The 9,818-nt window shown below is 49.0% G+C and overlaps 1 protein-coding gene across 1 annotated transcript in view; it reads right to left on the reverse strand.

The window, feature by feature from the left end:
• LOC146805862 (G protein-coupled receptor 4-like) overlaps window positions 1-9,326 on the reverse strand; it is a 113,251-nt gene extending 103,925 nt beyond the window's left edge. The window contains exon 1 of the mRNA XM_085620562.1: window positions 9,170-9,326. The gene's annotated coding sequence lies outside the window, so the exon portion shown is untranslated. The remainder of the gene's footprint in view (window positions 1-9,169) is intronic.
• Between the last annotated feature and the right edge of the window lie 492 nt (window positions 9,327-9,818).

Below are 9,818 nucleotides of genomic sequence, written 5' to 3' on the forward strand. Positions count from 1 at the left end.
ATTTGCATGAACACCACATATCTGGGTTTTCACCTGCAGACTTTGAAGAAAACTGTACTATTCGGTACGGAAAGGGACAGCTCCTGCAAGCTATTCCCTCAAAACATGGAATGCCTATAATCACTTAGTCTACCTGATCAATAATTCTGGTGGATGGGGGTGGGGGGGCGGGGGGCTATTCTGGGCCCCTGTAATGTGGATCCGGGTTTACTTCAGGGAGGGGCATGAAAAAATAATTTAGGGACAATTACGTCAATTTCATAGTTTGGTCAGGAAAAGACCAGGGCTAGCACAGAACATACACCTTGGAGTCCTGTTATCCAAGTACGCAGTTTGTGCCTCATCTAGATGTGGAAGAAACCTTGTAGAACCATCCAGGGTTCCAGGTCAGTGATCACACCTGGGTCACTTCCCTGACTGCGAGGGATTGGAGATTGGCCCTGGACTTTCTACAAAATAGATGGATTCTAGATGGCCAGCTCAGCACCTGTAGTAATACAAATGATCCATTGTAGTCTGAATTTACTTAAGAAAGAGGTATTTGCTAACATCTGCACACCTTCAGATGGTCAGGGTGATGGGGGCATCTAACGTCGTCATATGCTCTAATTATTTAACAGTGTTAGATAGCAGTCCTGCAGTAAAACTGTATTAGAGTGGTTTACAAATAACACTTTGAATCACATTGTAGAAGTAAATATAACATGAGAGCAAACAGGGTATAATGCACTTGTAATAAAGTAGATGTGACGGCCACCACTTTTGTGATGAAGCACCCATCCACCAAACTCACAATCGGGCTCAGATGTGTCTCAATTAATTGTTAGATGAACACAGATACATGAGCCATCTTTGAGGAGGAGATTCAATACTTCCAGAAGAGATGGAAAAGATGGTGTCCTAGGCACCTCCTAAAGTTAAGAAGGATGGGTGTAGCTCTATTATCAAGTGACAGGGAGGTCCAAGCAGAGGCCGGCGTCACAGGGCAGGTAATATTATTTGAGATTGACTCTAGGTGTAATTGCAAGCCAATGCAGGCCACATAGTATGGAGTTGTGTACATAAATGCTTAATGTCATAGTTGAGACATATCGTAACTTGAATGTCAACTCCCCATGCTCTGCACATGGACACTCTGTACCCTGAATACGAACAAACTCTCCATGCTGTGCAGAGGCGCACTCTGTACCCTGAATACGAACAAACCCTCCATGCTGTGCAGAGGCGCACTCTGTACCCTGAATACGAACAAACTCTCCATGCTGTGCAGAGGCGCACTCTGTACCCTGAACACCAACAAACTCTCCATGCTGTGCACATGGACACTCTGTACCCTGAACACCAATAAACTCTCCATGCTGTGCAGAGGCGCACTCTGTACCCTGAATACGAACAAACTCTCCATGCTGTGCAGAGGCACACTCTGTACCCTGAATACGAACAAACTCTCCATGCTGTGCAGAGGCACACTCTGAACCCTGAATACAAACAAACTCTCCAGGCTGTGCAGAGGCACACTCTGTACCCTGAATACGAACAAACTCTCCATGCTGTGCAGAGGCACACTCTGTACCCTGAACACCAACAAACTCTCCATGCTGTGCAGAGGCACACTCTGTACCCTGAACACCAACAAACTCTCCATGCTGTGCACATGAATACTCTGTACCCTGAATACGAACAAACTCTCCATGCTGTGCAGTGGCGCACTCTGTACCCTGAATACGAACAAACTCTCCATGCTGTGCAGTGGCGCACTCTGTACCCTGAATACGAACAAACTCTCCATGCTGTGCAGAGGCGCACTCTGTACCCTGAATACGAACAAACTCTCCATGCTGTGCAGAGGCACACTCTGTACCCTTAATACGAACAAACTCTCCATGCTGTGCAGAGGCAAACTCTGTAGCCTGCATATGAACGACCTCCCATGCTGTGCAGAGGCACACTGTACCCTGAATACCAACAAACTCTCCATGCTGTGCAGAGCCACACTCGGTACCCTGAATACCAACAAACTCTCCATGCTGTGCAGAGGCGCACTCTGTACCCTGAATACGAACAAACTCTCCATGCTGTGCAGAGGCACACTCTGTAGCCTGCATATGAACGACCTCCCATGCTGTGCATATGGAAACTCAGTGCCCCGAATATGAACAAACTCTCCATGCTCTGCAGAGGCACACTCTGTACCCTGAACACCAACAAACTCTCCATGCTGTGCAGAGGCACACTCTGTACCCTGAACACCAACAAACTCTCCATGCTGTGCAGAGGCACACTCTGTACCCTGAACACGAACAAACTCTCCATGCTGTGCAGAGGCGCACTCTGTACCCTGAATACGAACAAACTCTCCATGCTGTGCACATGAACACTCTGTACCCTGAATACGAACAAACTCTCCATGCTGTGCAGTGGCGCACTCTGTACCCTGAATACGAACAAACTCTCCATGCTGTGCAGAGGCGCACTCTGTACCCTTAATACGAACAAACTCTCCATGCTGTGCAGAGGCAAACTCTGTAGCCTGCATATGAACGACCTCCCATGCTGTGCAGAGGCACACTCTGTACCCTGAATACCAACAAACTCTCCATGCTGTGCAGAGCCACACTCTGTACCCTGAATACGAACAAACTCTCCATGCTGTGCAGAGCCACACTCTGTACCCTGAATACGAACAAACTCTCCATGCTGTGCAGAGGCACACTCTGTACCCTGAATACGAACAAACTCTCCATGCTGTGCAGAGGCACACTCTGTAGCCTGCATATGAACGACCTCCCATGCAGTGCATATGGAAACTCAGTGCCCCGAATATGAACAAACTCTCCATGCTGTGCAGAGGCACACTCTGTACCCTGAACACCAACAAACTCTCCATGCTGTGCAGAGGCACACTCTGTACCCTGAACACCAACAAACTCTCCATGCTGTGCAGAGGCACACTCTGTACCCTGAACACGAACAAACTCTCCATGCTGTGCAGAGGCACACTCTGTACCCTGAATACGAACAAACTCTCCATGCTGTGCACATGAACACTCTGTACCCTGAATACGAACAAACTCTCCATGCTGTGCAGTGGCGCACTCTGTACCCTGAATACGAACAAACTCTCCATGCTGTGCAGAGGCGCACTCTGTAGCCTGCATATGAACGACCTCCCATGCTGTGCAGAGGCACACTCTGTACCCTGAATACCAACAAACTCTCCATGCTGTGCAGAGCCACACTCTGTACCCTGAATACGAACAAACTCTCCATGCTGTGCAGAGCCACACTCTGTACCCTGAATACGAACAAACTCTCCATGCTGTGCAGAGGCGCACTCTGTACCCTGAATACGAACAAACTCTCCATGCTGTGCACATGAACACTCTGTACCCTGAATACGAACAAACTCTCCATGCTGTGCAGTGGCGCACTCTGTACCCTGAATACGAACAAACTCTCCATGCTGTGCAGAGGCGCACTCTGTACCCTTAATACGAACAAACTCTCCATGCTGTGCAGAGGCAAACTCTGTAGCCTGCATATGAACGACCTCCCATGCTGTGCAGAGGCACACTCTGTACCCTGAATACCAACAAACTCTCCATGCTGTGCAGAGGCGCACTCTGTACCCTGAACACCAACAAACTCTCCATGCTGTGCAGAGGCGCACTCTGTACCCTGAATACGAACAAACTCTCCATGCTGTGCAGAGGCACACTCTGTAGCCTGCATATGAACGACCTCCCATGCAGTGCATATGGAAACTCAGTGCCCCGAATATGAACAAACTCTCCATGCTCTGCAGAGGCACACTCTGTAGCCTGCATATGAACGACCTCCCATGCAGTGCATATGGAAACTCAGTGCCCCGAATATGAACAAACTCTCCATGCTCTGCACATGGACACACTGTACCCCAAATATGAATGAACTCCCATGCTGTGCACATGGACGCTCTGTAACCTGCATACGAACAAACTGCCCACTCTGTACCCCGAATGTGAACGAACTCCTATGCTTTGCATATGGAAACTCAGTACCCCGAATATGAACTATCTCCCATGCTCAGCACATGGACACACTGTACCCCAAATATGAATGAACTCCCTTGCTGTGCACATGGACGCTCTGTAACCTGCATACGAACAAACTGCCCACTCTGTACCCCGAATATGAACAAACTCCCATGCTCAGCACAGACACGCTCTGTTCCCCAAATATGAACAAACTTCCATGCTCTGCACATGGACACACTGTACCCCGAATATGAACAAACTCCCATGCTCAGCACATGGACAGTCTGTATCCCGAATATGAACAAACTCCCATGCACAGCACATGGACACACTGTACCCGAATAGGAAAACACTCACATGCTCTGCACATGGGTGCACTGTACCCCGAATATAAACAAACTCCCATGCTCTGCACATGAACGCTCTGTACCCCGAATATGAACAAACTCCCATGCTCTGCACATGGATTCTCTGTACCCCGAACATGAACAAACTCCCAAGCTCTGCACATGGACGCACTGTACCCCGAATATGAACAAACTCCCATGCTTAGAACATGGACTCTCTGTACCATGAATATGAACAAACTCCCATGCTCTGCACATGGACGCTCTGTACCCCGAATATAAAACTCCCATGCTCTACACATGGACGCTCTGTACCCCGAATACGAACAAACTCCCATTCTCTACACATGGACGCCCCGTCCCCCGAATATGAACAAACTCTCATACTCAGCACATGGACCTGCTGTACCCCGAATACGAACAAACTCCCATTCTCTACACATGGACGCCCCGTCCCCCGAATATAAACAAACTCCCATTCTCTACATATGGACGCTCTGTACCCCTAATATGAACAAACTCTCATACTCCGCACATGGACCTGCTGTACCCCGAATACGAACAAACTCCCATGTTCTGCATACGGTGGCTCCCTTTTGCTGCATATGGATTGTGCGATGCATGTGGGCTGTGTGATGCATACGGGTTCACTGCGCCCTGCATATGGTGTTAGCATGCTGCACATTCTGACTTACTGTTCCCTATATATGCACTCACCGTGCCTTTCATAGGAATTTCATAAGCTCCGCATACCGGCTCAAAGCACTGTGTATGGACTGCCTACCTACATCCTGCGTATGGACTCACCGTACCCTTCGTAAGGGACGTGCTGTCCCCTAGCCCCCAGTCCTCACTCTTGCACCTACACTTGCAGCTAAACAGACCTCCTTTTATTGCCTTTGAAGATGTTGTGTCCTTTAGACCATATGACTCATTTACCACATGAAGCGTGTAGTATTCCACCTTGTGGCGTGCCCCCTCTCGCCCTGCTTCCAGAGAACTAGCGGCGCCCTTCCCTGCCACCTCGCGCCCCTCCTCACTCACAGCCCCAGACGTACCTTTGCTCAGCTCCACAGGGTCCCTTGTAGGTGGCGCCGCCGGGTATGACACCACGCACGAGCCCCGCTGCTTTTTGTTTCCCTTTCTCATGTCACAGCACTCACCGCACGCAGGCCTCTCTTCTCCTGGAAGTGGTCAGGTGAATGAGCAGTCAGTTTGCATAGCGGGCGGGGGTTGCCTCCTAAGCAAACTTTCTACCGACCTTGGCCTTGTGTGAGACAACAAGCACCATCAGGTGTGCAGCAGACACTTCAATGAGACATGTCGGCCCGGAAAGAGATGTACTCAGTAATCCTTAAGACTACCCCAGAGAGGACACTTGTATCGAATAAATTCATGTAAGTTACCATCCCCTAAATAGAGGAGTGACTGTCTTTCTGAGCTCTGTGGCGGTCTCTGGATTTACCCGTTATGGGGTATGGCTGCTGGACAGAGCTGTACCGGGTACTCTCCGTGACCACTGGTGTCCTAGGACTGCAGGTACTCCCGCACCTCGGCTGGACAACCGCGCCCCCTTGGCACCCTCGGCTAATTTCAATAATTGGCTAGACTCGGCCTCGACTAAGAGGGCACCGCCATAAATGACTAAATGCTTTTGGAAAATGTGTACCGCTCCATGGTAGTCCCTGGAGTTAAAAAAAACTCAAACAAAAATGTACGGCACTGGAAAGAAAATGGAGAACTGGCTTTGAAGAAGGGTAAAAAGTGCAATAGAAAGCAGCAGTAGTTGAGTATAAAAAAAACTGATTACGGTGGAGGAATCTAAATATTTCAAGGAGGAAAAATGCTTGTCCAAAGACTCTACAAAAGAATTGTTTACGACTGTCACATTTCCATCCAAATATTATAATGATCAGCCTATTGCTCCGACGCGGGAGCTTTACAATAGGTCGGCGGAATATTTCCAATCTGAGGTAGGTGTCTGGGGTTCACGATTAATTTTCTAACATTTCTAATAGGTCTTGTCCAGAGAAGGCACTTGGTCCCCATCTCTGCTCTCAAGGCAGCCAACCCAACAACTCCGCGCTGGATCATTTTACCCCTTGCTCTCAGGAAAGGGCCCTGGGTCTTCTTGGAACTATTAAATCAGGGTCTGCGTTTGATCACGGTCATCCGTCAATCTTGCATTTAGTGTGAGTAACGATGGCTGAGCAGCTCACCCTTGTACTTAATGAAGTGTCTTCCCTACTAAGTGGAAGCGGGAATCAATTTGCCTACGGCTGAAGAAGCCAATCTGGACCCTAAGGATATTAAGAGTTACCGAGCGATATCCAGATTACCCTTCCCTGCTAAAATTCTGGAAAAGGCACTCAATTTGGATTAATGACCTAAAGCTCCTTTAACAGTGTATGCGCCAGCAGACCGAAACCCCAAAACCACGATGACCCCGTCTATAGCAGATCCTTTAGGGTATACAATTATAAAAGGTCAGACTGACTGGCCTTGTCAAAAGGTATTCACACTTTGATCAGCAGTGAAAAACGAATCTTGCATTAAAGTATCCGTCTATTACCGCAATTAAAGACATGTTTCAAGGTTGACTAACCAGACTTCTTGGCTTTAGCACAACTTCACCACTGGCCCTTTCTCCATCTCCAACCTTACATTAACATCCACACACATTTTAATCAAAAGATTCCCCACCAGCTCCTCTGAAGCCGAAATTCAATGAGCTCAGCCGTACTGACCCCACAAAAGCTCTGCCCTGGTATAAAACTGAAACAGACCCCTCGATCTCTGGTGTCCCCAATCCTCCCTCCTGGGAGGCATTGGGTGAAACGTTTTACCCATTGCAGGTGGATTACTTTAGTCCCAGCAGGCCCCTGAGGGGTCTCACACATCCTAGACATGTTTGTGATGCTCTTCTCTTCTGGGGCACCACCCCACACCGTGTGGACATTAAACAATCCTAAGGTTTATAGGGGACTCCTTCGCTGTAAGTTTATATTTTTCTTGCTTTATAAAACTTTTGATGTGCCTACCTGGCTGGTGTGTTCCTCGCGTGGGAGACCTTCTTTGCCTGAAACCCTCGCATGTAGCTGCAGGTGGCCAGGCAGAGAGGTAGAGACTCTCATGCTATGGATGTGGGAAAAGAGGCAACAGAACTCCCCACCCCTATAGCACCTCTGCAAAGGACCTCCCAGGGAAGCCCTCTGGCGAGTATGTGATGCTGGCACCTTCACTTGTAAGTAGAGAACCAGCACGGCTGGGTTTTCGGTACCTCAGGAGGACGTAACAGATCCCAGGCTCCCTTGGTGGCGGACTCTTGATCACAATGGGCATTTGGCAGTGTGGTATATGCCCATGACCCCAGGTACCACCTCCTACAGAGATATAAGCACCACATACAAGCAGCTATGTCTTTTTCTATTTGCTCAAGTTCCGAGAGGCCTATTAGCATAGGGAGTGTTTACTCAGAACTGGTGGTGCAGCCCTGACACCAGAAGTGAGCACATGGTGCCCCCTGACCCTTACATTTCTGAATGTTAGCGGGTGCTGTGTCACCCTTTGGCACAATGCTGCCTCTTGGGCTGTAGACCTGCCATCCTGTGCCGCTGGTGTTTTATTGCACGAACACCTAAGGGTGCTTTAGGCAGACTACTGTCCCTGCCTGCACTTCTTAAACCACAGGCCTGTGTGACAAGCAGGAGCCCGTAGTACGTGGTCAGTCGCCCTAGGGCACCACGACCCTAGGGGACCACCCTTGGAAGCCCCCTCTTAGGAGCCAGGCTCCACCGAGGTCTGGTTTCTTCCTTCCAAAACTTCAAAGAAAGAGAGGCCTTAACTTGTCATCCAAAGGTGCGACACTGAGGGACTCGGTGAGGAGGCCCCATGAATCCGGATTTAACTGCCAATAGGGATAAGAGCCGAATACGAGGGGGAAATGAGGAATAACCTGGAGCTAGAGGGCCAACATTACAGATTCTCTTAGTAATTTCTCATTTGTAAAATGGCGGCCGGAGTTCCACTTGCAATTGCAGGTCGCTCCATCCTTCACAGTACAAGATGCCCTGTAGGCTCGGGCAGTGGTTAATTTGTAAAAAATAAGTGCCGGGGCTCTCGTCGGGAGGCAGCTTGCACCAGCCCATTTCTCCTGGTAGCGCAACCTAAAACCGAACCAACTACTAACCATGAAAGTGGGGAGAGGAAGTGGCATAATGGACGGAGCTGGGGAATCAGGTTTGAATCTCTGCTTCGGCTCAACATCCTTTGATTCTGGGCAAATCACTTCAACTCCCCTTGCCTACCACCGGCTCAAATTTAGCATTTCAACTGCTGGAATTCACCGTCCCGGAACTGATGTCTCTTTGCATACAAAGTAGGGGAATGTGTAAGTACTTTGCTGACAACTATGCTAAGTTATGCCACACTAAGGATTTGTTTTTTTTAATTTGTGCCTTATACAATAAAACTAGGCTACCTTTTTAAAGCCACAATCATGTGTACCTGTCCTGCTTGTTCGACTATAAAGCAACTAGGCTTTTTTCCTTCATAATGAGCCAAACGTGTACAACGCATGCCCCAATACATCGTCACTCCACCAGATACAAGCAAGATTGTGAGCCTTAAACCATCATCCTGCAAATAATCGGAACACAAGAAAATGCCCCATATGCGCCGACACAAATCTTTTGTTATAAAACAATTTAACTCCTATTAATCATTCCGCTAAAAGCTAATAATTGCCACATACACAGCCACACTTTTCAATTTAATCTAGCTTCCCGCTTGAGTATACAGCCTCACCTGAATCCGTATCAAATACCGAGAACATGGCGTCCCGTCTCACAAGTGGTTTGGGAAAGCGGAAAACCACACCCGTATTGAGTCCGCTTGTATCCCCACCTCACGGCCGCCCAATGTAGGCTCAAATTTAGCACTGATACAGAGGGGCTGAAAGGGTTAAAGGCTTGTCCCCCCTTTCCCGCCCCCCCCCCCGAAAGGCCTTACAATCCAGTAGTATCTTTGGTTGGATCGATATCCTGGCTGCCAGAATACATTGAAATGTAAAGGCAGCAAAGATAGACAATGTGTCACGAGCCCGTTTTTTGGCAGCCTCCGCGGATTTAGCGTCTTTGAGCAGGGGAGGATACTTCAAGGGCAGGGCGGGCCCTATCGTGATACGTGTGCGGCCGGATGCGGCTCCTAGGCAGGCAGAGCATCATCAGCGTCGAGTCTCGTGGAGGAGCCGCCGCCGGAGCTACAACCACGGGGACCGTCGCCACCACCTCCCCAAAGTTGGTTTGGCAATGGGCATGGAATATTGGCAATGGCATGGCTACTGCTACTTAGTGGTACTTCCTTAGCGTTACTCGTGGCGGGCCGGGACACTGCACTCCCTTTATTAATGGATGAGGCCTGTGTGGTGCGGCTGCTGCCTGCTCTCAATTGTTCA

Source organism: Triturus cristatus, chromosome 8 (assembly GCF_964204655.1).
Source record: "Triturus cristatus chromosome 8, aTriCri1.1, whole genome shotgun sequence".
Lineage (NCBI taxonomy): Eukaryota > Metazoa > Chordata > Amphibia > Caudata > Salamandridae > Triturus > Triturus cristatus.